The 21,259-nt window shown below is 42.3% G+C and overlaps 1 protein-coding gene across 2 annotated transcripts in view; it reads right to left on the bottom strand.

The window, feature by feature from the left end:
• Nucleotides 1-1,158, bottom strand: part of Elmod1 (ELMO domain containing 1) — a 54,639-nt gene extending 53,481 nt beyond the window's left edge. Inside the window, exon 1 of one of the 2 annotated variants that reach the window (XM_075965883.1) lies at nt 852-1,158. The gene's annotated coding sequence lies outside the window, so the exon portion shown is untranslated. The remainder of the gene's footprint in view (nt 1-851) is intronic. The other variant, XM_075965884.1, reaches the window with a different exon arrangement.
• Nucleotides 1,159-21,259: the final 20,101 nt, after the last annotated feature.

The raw sequence follows: 21,259 nt of genomic DNA, 5'->3' as shown, positions 1-21,259 counted from the left end.
CTCGGTTTGTGGGGAGAAAGACATGAAATTTGGAAAGCTCCAAGCGGTGGCTGAGGCTTCCATCTGTCTGTGTGGGGCAGAAAGGCTCCCACACATATTCATTAAACTTGATCTGAAGCGAGTCTGTGAGGTCGTTTCTGAAATATTCATAAGGTGTGTTACCGGACTCGCCACTTAGAGGTTGAGCAGACACACCAAGAGGGGGAGTAGTCGGTGCCCACACTTGGAAATAAAGGCACTTGGAAAAACAGCATGCCTCGCTATACTGTTCTGTCTTTAACAGCTCTCGGGACTGTTCTCCGCCTGCCTGTTCAACTGCACCTGCCCCGGAGATGCTCCAAGAGTGGAGTTTCCCACAGTGGGAGGAGGCGCAGCGCGCCATCCCCGCAGACCTGGCTCGGGGTGGAGACTCCGAGCCCTCCGGTCTACAGCTCTGCCACTCTACCGCCTGGCACCGCCCTGGGGCCTGACCCGCAGGGCCGAGGGCTCCCCGTGGGTCAGGACCCTCCACTCGTCCCAGTCAGGCCGCCCTTTGTCCCCGGCTTCGGATCCCTCCCTAGGCACCTGCAGTGGCGTTCAGTCGCTAGGCGACCCGCGCCCCTGGGACCCTAACAGCTTCCAGCGCTGACCCGCAGCGCCGCGGGTGTTAATTTCCAAGCGCAGGATGAGAAAGAGGATTTATAGTCTTGGGTGACCCCGGCGCTCCTGCACCCAGGTAGTGCGCACTTTCATCCACGTCCCTTCACTGTCCCCAACCCCGAGCGTTTCTGCTGTCCCCTACGCAGCTCAGCAGCCGCCTCTCTCTTCTCCAAGGGCATTCGCCCCTCGAATCCTCTGGGGTCGAGACTCACCGGGTCAGGGACAGCGGTGGGCTCAGCAGCTCCGGGAGAGCGCCAGTGTGATCTCCATCTCCGTCTTCGCTCCGGCTACGCACTGGCGACCGTGACCACCGCGGCTGGTCCCTTCGCGGAAGCTGGACAGAGGCGGCCGCGGCTGCCGCACTGGCTGCGGGCGCGGGAGGGGCGGGGGAGGGGCGGGAATCTGGGTCGCGTGGAGCCCTGCAAACCGGGATGCACCCTGGGCGGCCGGCGGCGAGGAGGCGACCGAGAGCAGCTGGGGAGGGCGTGCAGAGGTTTCCCTGGGAGCTAGACGCGGGCGGCTACTGAGCATGCTCAGTCCCGGAACCCCGGGGCGCGGGCGCGGGCGCGGCGGGGAGGAATGAGAGCGTGGCCCGTGCCTGAACCTGGGAGGAAAGGGTTAAAACTGCGGAGTTGCCCGCAGTGGCCCAGTTTAATTGCCCAGGAGTCGACCACCCCTAAAGAAGTCTAGGACTGTGTGAACCTGGAAGACCTGTCAATGGGATTCCCGAGGAATCTAGGGCAAGGTGTGTTCCTCCAACTCCTCCGCAGAGGATTGTCAAAGTTTGTTGTTAGCTCATCGTCAACCTCCCCTCAATCCAGGTACCCAACCATCAGTTGCTTTCCTGTGTCCTCTGTCTCCCAGGCAAGCTCTGCCTCTCCTGATTTTTGGACAGGTCAGGTCAAGTTGACCAAGAACCAGCTCTTTAATTAGGTGTGCCTGAGAGCTCAGCCTTCCCAGGTCCACACCTGTATTTCAACCAGGGCTTCAGAAACAACACCTTATCCCAGGCTTAATTATAATGGGAAGAATTACACACATCCTGGTTTGCAGTTATTTGGGAAACAGGAATGGCCTAACTCCTAAACACCCCACCCCCTTGCCACTTCCTCTCTCTCAGTTGTATTTTCTGTTTTATAAAGAACGCTTCATAGGCAAGAGCTTCTGGACAACACAGAGATACAGGATGGCCTTTGAAACTGACCATTCCTCATGAAGCTTTGTTTTTGCCCATGGTGTTGTGTTCTCTCTGGTATACGTTGCTTTCTACTCCACTTCATGAAGCCCTACTCACTGTGAGCAATGCCACCTTCTCTGAAACTTGTCTCCAACGCTAGTTAATTCCCGATGTCAGAGATCACCTAGGCACGCACCACTGTCACGGTACTTAACATGGTCTGCTACTGCTGTAGAAGAAGGTAAACCAATCAAACCGATTGTTTTGTGCAGCCATCGAAACTATGTGCCAAGAAAATAGCAATAAAGGCAGACAGGGGTTTCCTCCAAAGAGAGCTCACAATCTGCTGAAAAGGACAGGTAAGCCAGCATAGAGGTAGCACTTGGGAGGCAGAAGCAGGTGGATTTTCTTTTTTTTTTTAATTTTTTTTAATTTATTTATTTATTAAGGATTTCTGCCTCCTCCCCGCAACCGCCTCCCATTTCCCTCCCCCTTCCCCGATCAAGTCACCCTCCCTCATCTGCTCAAAGAGCAATCAGGGTTCCCTGACCTGTGGGAAGCCCAAGGACCGCCCACCTCTATCCAGGTCTCCTAAGGTGAGCATCCAAACTGCCTAGGCTCCCCCAAAGCCAGTATAATAAGAAGGTGAACCCAAAGACAAACACATAGGCATCCTCATGAATATTAACCTTCATCAGGCGATGAAAGGAGACAGAGGAGCACGGGACAGAAATCTCAAGGTCCAAATCAGGAGCAGAAGGAGACGGAGCACAAGCAAGGACCTCAGGACCGCGAGGGGTGCACCCACACACTGAGACAATGGGGATGTTCTATCGGGAACTCACCAAGGCCAGCTGGCCTGGATCTGAAAAAGCATGGGATAAATCCGGATTAGCTGAACATAGCAGGTGGATTTTCTGAGTTTGAGGCTAACCTGGTCTACATAGTGAGTCCAATAAGAACAACAAAAACAGGCAATAAATACCTAAAATAGGAATCATCACCAAGGACAGAGGCTAAGTTGTTTTTGATGTTGATTTGGCCATCAAATGAATCTACAGAGACCTGATTCCTCCCTTGAAAACAGTGGATAAAAGTGTTAATAATGACCCACGGCTGTCCAGACTGTATGGGGTCCCTGCTAGTCTGTTTTTGCACCTTTGGTTTTTTGCTCCTTTCATTTGGTTCCACTGGCTAAAATTGTTCTAATCTCAGACTGTTTGTGGAAAGAAGCTGCCGTCACCATGTGAGGAGTAGGAGTGTGTACTGGGAGAGGCAGAGCCTCCGGTCTCCACACTGCTATATCTGTTATCTAATTTAAGGACACACTTGTCAAAGGGCCAGAGTCAACCTAGATTCCCAGACCTTCTAGACTCTTCTTTCACTCTTAATCCCTAAACCTCTCTCCACCTATGCCTTGCATCTATGGCAATAGTTACTCTGCAAAATGTATTACCTGACTCTTGGAACCTTCTCGCTATCTGGAAGATTTCAATATTTCGCTCTGATCCTGTTGTTGTCTGAGCCGGAGAACCAGCCTTCCTGAAGCAGGTGTGTATACGGGTATCCATGGTGATCAATGGCCAATCACCTTGACACTGTACAATGTGAACACCTCCAGGGTAAGGCCTCATTCATCCTTTTATTGTGGAATTTAGCAGATGACTGATACGTTGTGGATCCGCAGTGAGTTTCCCAACTATAGGAATGCTGGTCCCTCCCTCAGACTGCAGTTCATTTTAATGGGTCTTCCTACTAACCCTGGGATGAATTCACCATCATGAAAAAGTCTACTCAGAAGATTAACATGCAATCAACAGCAAAGAGATTGAGATCATGTGATCTATCATTCGCAAACAATGCATAAAGAATCCCCAGAGGGGAGCCTGTGCCAGAGTCCCAGCGGGAGAGCTGAAGAGGAAGGGGAAGAACTAGAGGCACCTGCCTGTGTCATCCACTCAGGCTCTGTGCTGCCTCACCCTTAGTGATGCAGAGCTTGGGTCTCTCTGGGACAGGGGATATACTTCCTTGATGCCATCACTCACTGAATATTCTCTTTAGGAATTTATTTGACTAAGAATGTCCCCACCCTAGGCTTCTTTCTTTAGCAAGATGAGATTGAGCAATGAGCAAGTAGGAATGTCTCATCTGGATAATTTTGTAGGTGGAGTGAATGCCTTGGTCCATCTGTTTATTTTCAGTCTAGCCTGAGTATTCCCAGTCTAGGTTTGAGTTTTGTGACTTTGAGAACTAAGAATTGGGAGATAATCCATCGATGAATTTTCTTAGTAAAAAAGAAATCCCTGAACTTAAAATGATTTGGGTCTTGTCTAAGTTTGCTCAGTTGTGCAAAGTTGAGAAGTGAATAGAAAAATCGCTTTGCTTTGTAGTAGAATGGGTTTTCCAGACCGGGGGAGCCGTGGGTACAACGCTTAAGTGGCACGGGACTCAATGCACCTGCTAATATCTCTAAATATCATCAAGGATAGTCCTGGATCCCCGGATGGCCAGGTTTGAAGGACTCATTGTCTGGGGTCTCCATTTGCTCTTTTTTTCTTGAGAATAAACTTTATTACATTGAGTTTGAAATAGTCCATTCAAAATGAGGTGTCAGTTAAATATATATGTTGAGTTAAGGAAAGACTCTTAGCCTAGGAGTATGGATTTGAGAAGTACCACACATATATAATAAACATCAGTCTTTTTTGGCAAGTTATCTTGTGCTGGTCAGTTTGGTCAGCACCTCTTAGAATTCGGGCGGGGGTTTTCTAAGCTTTTATTTTTAAAAAAGGGAACAAACTGTGTTTTCAAAAAATATCCTTCTCTGTATATTATCTGTATCAAGAATATTCTCTGTATATTATCTTTACTTTTTATTGTTTTTATTGAGCTATATATATTTTTCCCCTCCTCTTCTCTTCCTTTCTCCCCCCTCTCCTTCTACCTTCTCCCATGATTCCTATGCTCCCAATTTACTCAAGAGATCTTGTCTTTTTCTATTTCTCATGTAGATTAGATCCAAGTATGTGTCTTTTAGGGGCCTCTTTGTTGTCTCGGTTCTCTGGGATTGTGAACTGTAGGTTGGTTTTTCTTTCCTTTATGTTTAAAAGCCACTTATGAGAGAGTACATATTATATTTGTCTTTCTGAGTCTGGGTTACCTCACTCAATATGGTGTTTTCTATTCATTTACTCTTGTAAATGACTTGGAGGAGAGACTTAAGCAGGATATGGCCAACATGGCAAGAAATGGTTCCTTTCTAATCCACTGGGGAAGAACTCTCCACCCTAGAGAGAAGACAGATTTCATACCTGGGAAGAAAATAGTTACCCATTTGGGAGAAAGGAAAAAGAGAAGTTTGAGAAGAGAGTTAATAATCAGTATTCAAAATAAGAAGGTGAACCCAAAGAAAGACATATAGTCATCCTCCTGGAGATTAACTTTCATCAGGCGATGAAAGCAGATAGAGACAGAGACCCAAATTGGAACACCAGACTGAAATCCCAAGGTCCAAATCAGGAGCAGATGGAGAGAGAGCACGAGCAAGGAACTCAGGACCGCGAGGGGTGCACCCACATACTGAGACATTGGGGATGATCTATTGGGAACTCAACAAGGCCAGCTGGCCTGGGTCTGAAAAAGCCTGGGATAAAACCGGACTCGCTGAACATAGCGGACAATGAGGACTGCTGAGAAGTCAAGAACAATCGCAGTGGGTTTTGATCCTACTGCACATACTGGCTTTGTAGGAGCCTAGGCAGTTTGGATGCTCACCTTACTAGACCTGGATGGAGGTGGGTGGTCCTTGGACTTCTCACAAGGCAGGGAACCCGGACTTCTCTTCGGACTGAAGAGGGAGGGGGACTTGATTGGGGGAGGGGGAGGGATATGGGAGGCGATGGAGGGGAGGAGGCAGAAATCTTGAATAAATAAATAAATAAATAAATCAGTATTCAATAATGCAAAATACCACAGCTGTTTTTTTTTTCTAGGAACGGATACCCAAATAGTCTCAATAATTCTGCCATCACATACTATCTTCATGAACATTGTGGTACCCCTCCCCCATGTTGTGTTTTCTGTCACAATAAAACTTCGTTGGCTTTGGAGAACAATCTATATGGTCCTACAACATAGATATTATGAAAGGTTAAGCCAATTTTCTTGGGAGAATTCTGTGGACATTAAGTTCAGAATGATGAAAAGCTATAAAGAAAAACTCATGCAAAATTACATATATGAACATGTAAAATACTGGAAGATTATTCCTGAGGGGGACTAACACATACACATTCCCTCTCTGGAAGCTTATTCCAAAAGATGTTATGCATTTGGGGGAGGGTGTCTTTCTAAATACTTTAAATGTAAGATTAATATTTATACATTTATGGCATTTTGTGCAGGTAATGAACAAAGACAGGAGGCTGAAATAACTGAGGACGCAGTGTAGTGTCATTTCCTTTAATGCGGAGGGCCTTCTTTACCTCACAGGAAGGATAAAGCTTGTTTGTTCTGTCAGAACAGAAGTGCTGTGTGCTTATTTGTTTGATGCAAGATTTCATCCTGTGGCCCAGCCTGGCCTGGAACTCACTAAGCAGCACAGGTTGGACTGGAATTTAAAACAATCCTCCTGCCCCACAGGAGTGAACCAGCACACCTGGCCTGTTTATTTTGAGGTGAGGTCTTCCTGTGCAGCCCAAGCAGGCCTCAAGCTCTCCATCATCTCGTCCTGCTCTCCAAACACAGGGATAGCGCCCCGGACCTCGAGACTTAGCCAGAAGTAGGAGCATTTTGCTTTTTTTTTTTTAATTTCAAAATTCAAGATTTCTGATTCTTTTGAATATCTATGCAATTCTCTGTTAGGTGAGGAACATTGAAGGTAAAGTTTATTATAGGTAGTGAGGCTGTGAATTTCTATTTTCTTGACAGCTTGTGGTAGAGAGACATGGAGGGGATACGGAACATCCATTCTTTGTCATGGTGGTTGTTTAGGCAGAGAGAATATTTTGATTTGGATTTGTTAAAAATTTCATAAATGTCTTAAAATATATCCAGAAACATAATTAAAATGCCACATCATATAAGCTATAACATATTATACTGGGAGCAGAAAGATACAGTTTTTATCTCTATGCTTATTTTTGAAATTTAAATTGTAGTCTATGTTGATGATGATGAGTGTGTGTGTGTGTGCGCATGCCCATCATGTTGGGACATATATATATATATGTTTATGTGTGTGGCTGTTTTGCCTACACGCATGCATAGGTGCTGCACATGTGTCCAGGTGCTCCAGGAGGTCAGAAAAGGGTACCTGAGCCTCTGGAGCTGCAGTTAGAGATGGTTGTGAGTCACCATGTGGGTGCTAGGGGCCAAACCTGGGTCCTTTGGAAGAGAAGCAAGTGATTTTAATCACTGATTGGCCTCCAGCCCAGCCTTAATTACTTTAATAAGTCAAATCAACATTTATTTATATTCTTGGAACTAGGTTGGTAGCCTACGCTAAGTGTTAGATGGACGAGAGATACATGTGTAGATGGTGAGTGAACAGGAGAAGAGGGAGGAATGAGTGAATGACACAGCCTTTCTGATGCTATTAAGATTTTATATATTTTCTTTCATTGTCTGTATTTCAGATGACATGTTTCATTCTCTCTCTCTCTCTCTCTCTCTCTCTTTCTCTCTCTCTCTCTCTCTCTCTCTCTCCAGGGTCTCACCATATAGCATTGTCTGATCTAACTCTCTATGTAGACCAGAGGGCCTTGAACCTAGGGAGATCTGTCTGCCTCTGCCTCCTGAGTACTAGGCTGGATCCCTATAAACACACACAAGTGCATGCACATATGCAAACCTATCTATATAATTTGCACATCTGTTGTACACACACGCACACACACACATATTACTATATATGTGGGGACATTTCTTCTACTAAATTCTGAAACTAAATAAGAGAAGATGACTTCAACATCCTACTGTTATTTAACACTTTGGGGTGCTGTATGCCCCATTCTGGTGGGCACTACGAACATGCAGATGAATACATGAAACTCGCCCTCCAAGGGCTCATAATCTAATAGAAAATGATAAATAGAAAAAGATCAAGTTCAAGCAAAGGAGAAAGCTTCGGACTGGAGATTAGACAATTTTTCGGATAGAATCCCTTGGAGGGATCTCTGGTACGTACAGGCATTTCCTGCACACAGTGGCAACACTCCACTCAAAAGCAGGTCAATTCCAGGTTCATGCCTGCAGAGCCAGTGTCCTGTGCTTCATACAGTGCCGTCCTGTAGTTCCTGTTAAAGTCGGTGACTTCACACCTTTTTAAGTGCATTAATTACAATACTGAGTAGCCTGGAGTGCCGCGCATTTGGAAGTCTGACCTGTCAGCTCTCGGCATCCCACAGAAAAGCTGAGCTTAGCATCCCTGTTCTTTTCTTCTTTCCTGTGGAAAGAGCATTTCTTCTGTGAAGCACCTCTGAAGTATGGCGCGGGGAGCTCAGTGCTGCTAACGGCCTTTTCTTCAGCTTAACAGGCGGTTCTCAAGTGCCTGCTGTAAACGAGCCTCATCTCCAGGTGAGATTTCTATTCAGTTCCCTAAACAGTTGGAGCTCAGTGAGATATACATCATTCATCCAAGTACCTCCAGTGCGTGTGTATTATATAATGTTTATATATTATCTCCTTTATAATTCGATAGATCACTTCAGCCATGATTTCCTTAAAGCACGTAGAGAAAGGACAGGTTGCAGAATCAGCAAGAGTTTATTTCTTGCTATGATTATGATTATTATTGATAGTGCTGATAGTGAGTCCAGGACCTCGAATATACCACTAAGCTGTGTTCCCAATCAACAGTGTTTAGAAAGAGGCAGGAAAGTTTCCAATGAAGGTACAGGGGGCCTTGGAGGCTTAGAAGTCATCAACTGTGACCTAATATATGGCTTTTGTTCATTCATTTGCATGTTTGTTTCTAATTTCTATTCTTTCTATCCTTCTATGGAAATGAAAAGCATGATTTAGGCCTGGAGAGATGGCTCAGTGGTTAAGAACACATACTGCTCCTCCAGAGGACCTGAGTTCAGTTCCCTCCTACATCAGACACCAGTAACTCCAACTCCTGAGGATTTGATACTTTCTTCTTACCTCTCTGGGTACGCAGACACATAAATAAAAGTTAAAAATGCTAAAAAAGTAAAAGCTGTTAAAAGCATTATTTCTTTATGTAGATAGGATTCCATTGCATTTTCTGGTCCTTTGTTCTGCTCTCATCTCCCAGTTAAAGTTTTGAGTGAACTGAGTCCCTCTAAGAGGAAGGTAGGTAACTACCCTAAAATTTAAAAGTGTGGGCAAGCATCCAAGAGAAAACTAGATATTTCAGCAGCAAAGCCACCATGTGTTCAGCGTCCTGGTGCAGCATCAGCCAGCAGTCAAAGGAGTCGGTCCCAGAATACACCTCAAAAGTTTCTGTTGCTGCTCTCATTCAGACTGAGGAAAATTCACTAGAAAACCTGATGGTCACTCAGTCCTCATGGAACATCATCACATGGGATAATCAAAGAAGAAAGGATTTTCTTTTGGAAGAAAACTCTTTTGAGAAGAAATGTTTATTAATAATATACAGTTATATGAAAGTGACATCAAAACTGTGGATAGGATTTATTCTGGCTGAAGTGGGTTTTTGTTGAATGGGTAGAAAGAAAACAGGCATGGTTGGATCAAGAGATCAGATTCAGAATTATCTGGATAAATGTCTTCCAAATAAGCTTACCAGAACACTACCTAGGCCCCTCAAATCAGAATCTTTGGGATATGGACCCAGGACTGTAAAATGTACAAACTCCCCCAGGGGATTCTGGTGCAAGTAGTTATTTAAGAAACACACAGGCAGGCCAGGCCACTGGGAGGAGATGCATGAGCAGCAGCACAGCGGGTTGCAATGACAGCAGTGACCTTCAGAAATTATCTGACCACCGGAGCCTCAGCCTCAGCCTCAGCCTCGCCAATACCAGGAGAAATGGCCATCTGAGCCTTGGGCCCATAAGCACCTGGAGGAATGATCAGTCACCTCTGCCTACTCCTGAAGGAAGGATCCATGGAACCACAGCCACCAACTACACCAATTGGAGAAAAAGGGACTCCCCAAACACAGGCTCCACCTGTCCTGATTGGAATAAGAGAAGGGAAGACAATAGGGTAAGAATGCACTCAACAACACAGGAGCAAGACAGCACCACCAGAAACTAGTGGTTCTACAACAGCAAGACCTGAACATCCCAATGCAGATGAAGCAGAAGAAAATGACACTAAAATAACTTTATGAAGATGATTGAGGCCCTTAAAGAGGAAACAAATTTTTTCCTTAAATAAATGGAGGAAAAGACAACCAAAAAATTGGAAGAAATCAACAAATCCCTTAAAGAAAACCAAGAAAAACCAATCAAACAGGTGAAAGAAGTAGTTCAAGACTTGAAAACTGAAATAGAAGCAATAAAGAAACACAAACTGAGGGAAATCTGGAAATGAAAAATCTGGGTAAATGATAAGGATCTACAGGTAAGCATAAACAACAGAATTCAAGAGATGGGAGAGAGATTCTCAGGCATTGAAGATATGTTAGAGGAAATAGATCCATCTGTCAAAGAAAATATTGAATCCAACAAATTTAATCTTAGCACAAAATATCCAGGAAATCTGGGTTGCCATGAAAAGACTGAGTGTAAGAATAATAGGAATTGAAGAAGGAGAGTCCAGCTCAAAGGCACAGAAAACATATTCAACAAAATCATAGAAGAAAACTTTCCCAATCTAAAGAAGAACATGCCTAGGAAAATACAAGATGCTTATAGAACACCAAATAGACTGAATCAAAAGAAAGAAAGAAAGAAAGAAAGAAAGAAAGAAAGAAAGAAAGGAAGAAAGAAAGAAAGAACACATCACCACATAATAATCAAAACACTAAACATACAGAATAAAGAAAGTATATTAGGAGCTGCAAAGGAAAAAGTCCAAGTAACATATTAAGGCAGACTTGCTAGAATTATACCTGACTTCTCAATAGAAACAATGAAAGCCAGAAGGTCCTAGTCAGGCATTATGCAGACATTAAGAGACCACAGATGCCACCTCAGACTACTATATCCAGCAAAACTTTCAATCAACATAAATGGAGAAAACAAGATATTCCATAAAAAAGATTTAATCAATACCTATCCACAAATCCAGCACTACAGAAAGTACTAGAAGGAAAACTCCAACCCAAGGAAGTTGGCTACACCCACAAAAACACAGGCAATAGGTAATCCCACACCAGCAAATCCCAAAGAGAAGCACACACACAATACCACCATCAACAGCAGAAATAAAAATAACAGAAACTAGCAAGCCCTGATCATTAATATCCCCTAATATCAACGAACTCAATTCACCTATAAGGAGACACAGTCTAACAGACTGGATATAAAAACAGGATCTATACTTCTGCTGCATATAAGAAACACACCTCAACTACAAAGACAGACATTACTTCAGAGTAAAGGACTGGGAAAAGATTTTTCAATCAAATGGACCTAAGAAACAAGTTGGAGTAGCTATCCTAATATTTAACAAAACAGACTTCAAACTAAAATTATTCAAAAGAGATGAAGAAGGTCATTTCATATTCATCACAGGAAAAAATCCATCAAGATGAAGTCTCCATTCTGAACATCTAATACAAGGGTACCCTCATTGGTAAAAGAAATATTACTAAAGCTTAAATCACACATCAAACCCCACATATTAATAGTGGAGACTTGAACTCCACTCTCACCACTGGACAGGTCTTTCAGACAGAAACTTAACAGAGAAATAAAGGATCTAACACATGCCATGACTCAAACGGGCTTAACAGACATCTACAGAACATTTTACTCAAACACAAAAAAATATACCTTTTCCAGCACCTCATGGATCCTTCTCCAAAACTGACCACACACTAAGTAACAAAGCAAATCTCAACAGATACAAAAAAATTAGAATAACCCCATGTATATCAGATTATCATGGCTTAAAGTTAGAATTCAACAACACTAATTGCAGAAAGCCCACAAACTCATGCAAACTGAACAATGCTCAGCTGAATCACCACTGGTCAAGGAAGAAATAAGAAAGAAATTAAAGACTTCCTAAAATTTAATAAAAATGACCCCACAACTTAGCCAAATTTAGGGGACACAATGAAATCAGTGCTAAGAGAAAAATTCATAGCACCAAATGCCCACGTAAAGAAGCTGGAAAAATCCCACACTAACAAATTAACAGAGCACTCAAAAGCCCTAGAACAAAAAGAAGCAAACTCACCCAGAATGACTAGATGACAGGAAATAATTAAACTGAGAGCAGAAATCAACAAAACAGAAAACAAACAAACAAACAAAAAAACAATACAAAGAATCAGTGAGACAAAGAGTTGATTCTTCAAGAAAATCAACTAACTAGACAAACCTTTATCCAAACTAACCAAACAAACAAACAAAAAACAAAAAGAGAATATTCAAATTAACAAAATCAGAAATGAAAAGGGGGACATAACAACAGACATGGAGGAAATCCAGAGAATCATCAGGTCATACTTCAAAACCCTGTACTCCACAAAACTGGAAAACTTAAAGGAAATAGGCAATTTTCTGGATAAGTATCACATACCAAAATTAAATCAATACCAGATAAGCAAATTAAATAGATCTATAACTACTAAGGAAATAGAAACTATCACCAAAAGTCTCCCCAAAACAAAAACAAAACAAAAAAGAAGAGAGAGAGAGAGAGAGAGAGAGAGAGAGAGAGAGAGAGAGAGAGAGAGAGAGAGAGAGAACAAACCCAGGATCAGATGGTTTCAGCACAGAATTCTACCAGATTTTCAAAGAACTAATACCAATACTCCTGAAATTGTTCTACACAATAGAAACAGAAGGAACATTGCCAAACTCTTTCTACGAGGCTATAGTTACCCTGATACCCAAACCACAAAAAGACACAACCAAAAAAGAAAAGTGCATACCAATCTCCCTCATGAACACAAACAGATGCAAAAACACTCAATAAAATATTGGCAAATCAAATTCAAGAGCACATCAGAAAAATCATCCACTATGACCAAATAAACTTCATCCCAAAAAAGTAGGGATGGTTCAACATACAAAAATCTGTCAATATAATCCACAACATAAGCAAACTGAAAGAAAAAAAAATGACATGAACATCTCATTAGGTGCTGAAAAAGCCTTTAACACACTTCACCACCCTTCATGATAAAGGTCTTGGAAAGAGCATGGATCCAAGGAAAATACCTAAACACAATAAAGGCAATATACAGTTAACTAACACCAATATCAAATGCAATGACGAGAAACTCAAAGTGATCCACTAAAATCAGGAACAAGGGTGTCCACTGTCTCCATATCTATTCAATATAGTACTAGAAGTTCTAGCTAGAGCAACAAGACAACAAAGGACATCAAGGGGATACAAATCAGAAAAGAAGAAACAAGCTTTAACAATTTGCTGATGATACGATAGTATACATAAGTGATCCAAAAAATTTCACCAGGGAAATCCTACAACTGATAAACACCTTCAGTAAGGTAGCAGGAAACAAGATTAACTAAAAAAACAGTAACCCTCCTATAAATAAATGATAAATGGACTGAAAAAAATCAGAGCAGCATCACACTTTACAAAAGCCACAAATAACATAAAATATCTTGGGGGTAACTCTAACCAAACAAGAGAAAGACCTGTAGGACAAGAACATTAAGTCTTTATGAAGAAAGAAATTGAAGAAGACATAAGAAAATGGAAAGATCCCCCATGCTATTTGGGTGGGTAGAATTAACATAATAAAAAACCAACAATCTTATCAAAAGCAATTCAGAGATTCAATGCAAACCCCATCAAAATTCTTCACAGATATTGAATGAACAATACTTACTTCATATGGAAAAACAAAAAACCCAGGATAGCCAAAACAATCCTGTATGATAAAGGAACTTCTAGAGGCATCTCTATTCCTGACTTCAAACTCTACTATAGAGCTACAGTAATGAAAACAGCTTGGTACTGGTATAAAAACATACAGGAGAACCAATGGAATTGAATCGAAGACCTGGATATCAATCCACACAGCTATGAATACCTGATTTTTGACAAGCTAAAATTATAAAATGGAAAAAACCATTTTCAATAAATGGTGCTGGCGTAACTGGATATCAACACGTAGAGTGCAGATAGATCCATATCTGTCACCATGCACCAAACTCAAGTCCAAATGGAGCAAAGACCTTAATATAAAACCAACCACACTGAACCTCATAGAAGAGAAAGAGGGAAGTACCCTTGAACACTTTGGCACAGGAGACCACTTCCTAAATAGAACACCAGTAGCACAGATACTGAGAGAAACAATTAATAAATGGGACCTCCTGAAACTGAAAAGCTCTGTAAAGCAAAGGACACGGTCAACAAGACAAAACCACAGCCTGCAGAATGAGAAAAGAGCTTCACCAACTCCACATTAGACAGAGGACTGGTCTCCAAAATATACAAAGAACTCAAGAAGCTAGACATCAAAAGAACAAATAATCCAACAAAAAAGAGGTACAGTCCTAAACAGAGAACTCTCAACAGAGGAATCTAAAAGTGGCTGAAAGACACTTAAGGAAATGCTCAACATTCTTAGCCATCAGAGAAATGCAAATCAAAACAACTCTGAGATACCATCTTACACTCTCCAGAATGGCCAAGATCAAAAACACTGATGACAACTTATCCTGGAGAGGATGTGAAGTAAGGGGAACACTCCTCCATTGCTGGTAGGAGTGCAAACTGGTACAGCTCCTTTGGAAATCAGCATGGCTATTTCTCAGGAAATTAGGAAACTACCTCAAGGCTCAGCAATACCACTCTTGGGCATATTCTCATACCATAAGGACATTTGCTCAGCTATGTTCATAGCAGCATTATTCGTAATAATTAGAACCCAGAAACAACCTAGATGCCCCTCAACTGAAGAATGAATAAGGAAAATGTGGTGCATTTGCACAATGGAGTACTACTCAGTGGTAAAAACTAATGACATCTTGAAATTTCCAGGCAAATGGACAGAGCTAGAAAAAAAAGCATAGTTCATGAGGTATCCTAGACCCAGAAAGACAAATATAATATGTACTCATTCATAAGTAGCTTTTAGACATAAAACAAAGAATAACGAGCCTACAATCCACAACCACGGAGAATCTAGACAACAAAGAAGACCCTAAGAGAGAAATACATGGATCCACCTAGGAAGGAGAAAAAGACAAGATCTCCTGAGTAAATTGGGAGAGAAGAAGAAAAGAGGGGAGTAAGGAAAGTGGGGAAAATATATAGCTCAATTAAAAACAATAAATAAAATATAAAAAAGGAACACACAGGATATAAGCCCAGTTCTCTAAAAGTATCAACCAAGAGTTTCTTGCTTCATATTGAGATGAAATAATGAAATTTAGATGTTGCCCCAGGCCTTCTCTGCATAGACGTAATTGCATTATTTCCTTCCTTTGCCAAAGTGAAGCCATTTCAGAGGTAGTGTGATGGCAAGAGTATTTGATAGGCAGACCACAGAGAGAAGACAACATGCCAACTGCTCCCAAATGCTTGCCACTCTATACCATTAATATTTATTAGGCTGTGGTAGGCATGGTAAGGCCACAAGGGACCGAGACAGTTCCCTTTGAGGGAACATGACATAGCTGACAGAGGTGGGGGAAAAGTCTTAAAGGGAAGCATTTAAAAAATAGTGTTGAACATTTCCAGAATCTTACTTCATGGCAGGATTTATTCAAAACATTCTATTCACATTATCTAATTTGATCTTTGTAACAACCCTAAAGGCAAGTCTGCTATTGTCCCCATTTTACATCTAGATGAGGAACAGAGGCAGAGAGAAGCCAAGACTCCCAACCCAGTAATGACATAAGAGGCCAGATTCCAGGCTGTCTGATGGGAGGCCTACAAATGGGAAAACAATGAGAACATATGAATGCAAACACATTCATGTGCACACATGACTACATGCATACACACATGACACACATGCACAAATAAACATAGTCATGTACATACGATCACACATACATTTGTGTGAATGCAAACATGAACATATGAACGCACATATGTACATATGAATATTAATTTCTTCAGGTACATATGTATGTATGCATATATTCACACGAACACACACATGCACATATGAACGCACATGGACATGCACATAGGAAATCATACTTGCACCTGGACATGGTAACACACATATACATTCAGATAGGAACACAGTGCACATATTAACAAGACATTCACACACACATATAAACACAAATGTACATACACACATATGAACACATATGTACGTGCACATAAACCACACATGAACATATGGAAATAATTATGCACATGAAAACATGAACACAGAAAAGAATCCATGATTATAAATACACAATACATGTGTAAATTTTCATATAAATTAATATACCTATGTACATATGAATACAAAACATTCATATGCGTATATGATATCCATGCATGTGGAAACAGATATGTAATATGACCATGCATATAGTCACATATGAATACAGGCATCCAAAAGAATGAACACATCACATACAAATACACGTTTATGAAAGCCCATACATATACACACCCATTCATGTCTGAATTTTTAAAGAAATTGTGTGCATTTGTGTAAGTAAGACAGAGACAGAGAGACAGAAAGAGAATGAGACAGGCAGAGAGAGAGAGAGAGAGAGAGAGAGAGAGAGAGAGAGAGAGAGAGAGAGAGAGAGACGGAGACTTTGGAGGCCAGAAGAACTAGTTAGACCCCCCGGAGCTGGAATTATAGATAGTAAAGGAAAGAGCCAGCTGACAGTTTGCACTCTGACCCCTCCATTCTCAGTGTGACATACATGTCACCCACTCCCCACTAAAGAATCCATGAGTACCGTACACATGGCTCTCACTCCCAGCCACATAAATAAACCTTAGAGGTGCTGCTGGCTTTTTGACACAGGCAGCAGGATCCCAGTGAGAGCCAGACTGAGAAGAGAGGGGAGCAAGCGTGGGTCGAGTTCTGTTCCTGCAGAATTGAATCTGCACGGTTCCACACCGCAGTCCAAGCCCACACTGTGCCAGACTGCGGTACTGACAGAAGTGTTTAGACAGACTAAACGCATCTCCAATCAGGAACAGAAACACGAGGAAGTGTGTTTTGTTTGGTTTTGATTTCTGAGGCAGGGTCTGGGTCACTGTAACTGGCCTGGAACTCAGTTTGTAGGCCACACTGGCCTTGACCTCACCAATCCCTGGCATGGGCCTCATGAATGCTGAAGTTAAAATTATACAATGGAGTCGACCTATGAGCATTTAGGAGAAAATGAAGGGAGACTGGCATCCTCCTTCAGAGCATACACAGGGAAAAGCTTCAGAAGGCCATATATTTACATGTGGAAAAGCCCAGGCTGTAGAATGCTTCTGAAAACGTTCAGTTTCATGGGAGAGGAGAGATGGCTCAGGGATCAACAGCATTAGCTGCACTTCCAGACTGCATGGGCTTGCTTCCAGACCCTAAGGAGCAGCTGATCATGGTCTGTCTCTAAACACAGTTCCAGAAGATCCAGTGCCCCCATCTGGCCGCTGGAGGAACTGCAAGTACGTACAAAGAGACCATGCACATAAAAGAAAACTGATCTGAAGGAGGAAGAGAAGACGAAGAGGACGGAGGAGGAGATCTCTTGATAGATCATCTTTTTAACTGTACAAAAGCTTTTTCATTTTATGATGCTCCATCTGTATACCCTTGACCTGTATCCCAGGGAAGATGGAGTCCCCTTCAGAAGGTCCTTTCCCACACCTATGCTCCTAGCAGCGGCTCCATTTGCACATTTGCCTTTTAATCCATTCACAATTAGTTTTGTGCCTGATGACTGTGAGGAAACCAATTTCGTTCTTCTACCTGTGGGCACCGTTTCTTCAGCACCACTGTAGAAAGTAATCTTTCCTCTGGTGTGGATTCTTGGTATCTTTATGGACTAGCAGATGGAATATGCTATCTTACGCATACTCACACTGCTTCTTCCAGTCTATGTATCTGTTCTTGTGTTGGTAATATATCATTTCAGTGATGAAGGCTCTGTATGATAACTTAAAGTTTGAAATGGTATCAGGATTGTTTGACTAACTGGGGTCTTCTGTGGTTCCATATAAATTTAAGTTAGTTTTTTTTTTCTCCCTGTTTTTGTAAAGAATAAGATGGGACTTTTGGTTGGCCTTGCATTGAAGCTAATCATGCCTTTGTATAGAGCCGTGATATTCATGCGAATAATTCTGCTGATCAGAGAGCAAGGCTCGTCTTTCTATTCCCTAGTATCTTTTTCTTGTTCTCTCTTCAGAAATGTGAAGTTTTCTTTGTAGAGGTCTTTACCCTCTTGGGTTAGATTTATTCCTATATTTAAAATTTTTCAGGTTATTGCAAAAGGGAGTTTGTTCATGATGTCCTTCTCTATGTTTGTGATTGGTGCGTAGACAGCTTCTGGAATTTTGCAAGTTGACTGTATATCATGTTTCTTGATGACATGGTGTTTCATTTCTAGTTCCCTGGCAGAAAATTCAGGATCTCTGACGTAAAACATGTCATCTACAAATAGGGATGCTTGATTTCTTCTGTTTGTGTCTCTCTTCTTGTCTTATTGCTCCCTCTAGTGCTCTGAGAACAGTCCTGAACAGGAGTGGGGATAGCAGACAATCCTATCTTATTCCTGATTGCTAGGGCAAATACCTGCTCCTCTGACTGGGCTGGGTCAGGATACATCTCAGTGGCGAGCAGCCTGCCTTCTTCGCTTCTCCACTGACTGGGGCGAGTGTCCGAGCCCTTACTGCAGTGTATAGAATGGCGGGTGTGCTTGCTGTCACCTCCTCTCTGATCCTTGTCTCTACCATGTGCCCAGGCTAGAGAAGGGGACTCCTGGCATAACCCAAAAGGAGGAGGCACAAACGGAGAGCTTCCAGGATCGCACTTTTCAGAGAAGGAGGGTCAGCTGGAAGGGAGAGAGCTTTATATCACTTCCAAGTATATTTCTCCACTCCCGCCACCAGAGTGCCTTATGCCCTCAGTAAGGGTGTCAGCATCTTGTTTATGGTGGGAATGTGAGGCTGCTAGCTACAGCCTGTGTTTTCTTTGTTCCTTTGTGTTTGGTGTTCATGCACATGTGCCTGTTTTTGTCTGTCTGTCTGGGCTCTTCTTGACCAATAAACTCTGGAAAGGTTTCCCTAAGATCTCTCTCTCTCTCTCTCTCTCTCTCTCTCTCTCTCTCTCTCTCTCTCTCTCTCTCCCTTTTTTGATTAATTTCTTGACTTGTTCATGCATAATGTGTGAGTTTTTTTAATCTCCAGTTGTAGGGGACCTGATGTCACTCCCTCCCTCCCTCTCTCCCTCCCTCCCTCCTTAAATTATGCTGTTGGTCTCTTTAACCCCTCGTGGCCCATCAACTACACGAATGCTGGAATAAAGACAAATGAGTTTTGTGATGTGGAATTCTATTATCTCAGACTCGAATGGGAGAAAATGGGACCCTGAGACACCTGCCTATTGTACCAGCAGTTGAGAGGCAGATGCAGAAGGATCAGAAACTCAAGGTCATCTTGACCCTGTGCCAGAGACTGCAGGAAGAACAGCGATGGCAGAGCCACAGCTCGACAGCACTGCTTAGATAAGCTCATCTCTCGCCTTCTAGCGAAGCTTTACCTTTTTGTTGGGGGTGGGGGTGGGGGTGGGGAGAAGCCTCCATGCCGATTTCTAAAATCCAGCCTTCTTAAGTTCTTTAAAGGAAACTCTATATTTAAATTCATTATTTGCTAATTTGATTGTACTTCTGCTGGGGAATCTCCCTTAGCCAATGGCCTTCGAGAGACTAGACCAGGTTGGACAGGGCCTTGGGTACCAAAATGGTGTGTGATTGCACACCCAATCTCTCTCCTCTTTCACCTGGATGCTGGATTCGGTTGCTGATTCTTATTCGTGCAGAGGACAGTGATCTGTGAGTGCCCACCTAAATAAAAAAAAAAAACCCTTGTTATACTCAATTCTGAGTTAGTGTGGGATTAATTTGTGTTCTTCTACATCTGGCACCCAATGTGTTTAACACCTATAGTATAATACTTATACCCAATGTATAGGTAATGGTGTTATACCTATAATTGGTATAGGGTAGGGGTTGTGGTGGAAATTTTATAGGCTCAGGGATCTCACATAAGAAAAAGGAAATTGAATGGGATAATAAGTAGATTAGTGTGAGCTTACTCACACTAATAATAATAATGAGTGAATACTTGTGAGCTATTATTTGTAGGCAATCTGCATTGGTTCCCCCTAAATAAAATTCTGAGTTAGTGTGGGCTTAATTTATTCGTGTTCGCCTATATTCTTCACTTTAATTTGATATTATTTAATTTTATCTGGAGGCCAGTCAGCCCAACTGATTCTCCTGCCTCCCTTACCCTCAGGGCTTCAGACACATTGTCTCATTGCCTGGCCCAGTTCTTCCTGAGCACGGCCATGAAAGGAGCAAGCCTCTCACAAATATTTTAAATTGTTATCCTTATCAATTACTAAATAATCTAGCATTATTGTCTCTTTGGCCTTTACGTTATTACTGGGAGTTATTGAGGGAGGGGAGAGAGGCCGAACAGGATCTCTAGACCCTCTTCCCAATGTGGCCATATTGAATTAACCTCCCTGTTCTGCCTTTACCACCACCTCTGCCTACTTGATGCTTCTCTTCCCACATTTGCATGCCATGATCCTGCTGGGGCTTTACTTCCTCATTTATTTCTGTAGTATGCATTAATTTCTATAAGAGGGCTTCCCTAGCCTGCAGGGCATTGAACCAGCAAACAGAAACATAATTGGTAGTTATTGCATACAATGGACATTAGATGGCGCAAGCTCCCTTTGCATGGGGTGGGATGCACTGGTGCACAATTAGCCCTATTGCCGTCTTTCTTTTTTCTTCCCTTTCTTCCTTCTTTCTCCCCCCTTCTTCTCTCCCTCCCTCTCTCCTTCCTTTCCTCCCTTTCTCTCTTTCTCTCTCTCTCTCTCTTTTTGTTGATTCTTTGGATCCTTAATTTATTTTTATACTGTGACTTTCTGTGATTCTTCAGGCAAGCCTACAGAGTACCACTTGACCTTGAAGGAAAATGATTTTACTCCATTCTCATTGGTGGGTTTCATCCTAGAAGAAACATTTCAGTACATCATCTTGTATTTTTTCCTCCTCATACCCACAAGTATTTATTTATTTATTGCTTATTTATTTATTCATTAATTTATTTAGGAAAGTATTTATTTTCTAAATAAATTCTAATTTATTTAGAAAA

Source organism: Microtus pennsylvanicus, chromosome 3, assembly GCF_037038515.1.
Source record: "Microtus pennsylvanicus isolate mMicPen1 chromosome 3, mMicPen1.hap1, whole genome shotgun sequence".
Classification (NCBI taxonomy): domain Eukaryota; kingdom Metazoa; phylum Chordata; class Mammalia; order Rodentia; family Cricetidae; genus Microtus; species Microtus pennsylvanicus.
This window is presented reverse-complemented; position numbering and strand designations above follow the sequence as displayed.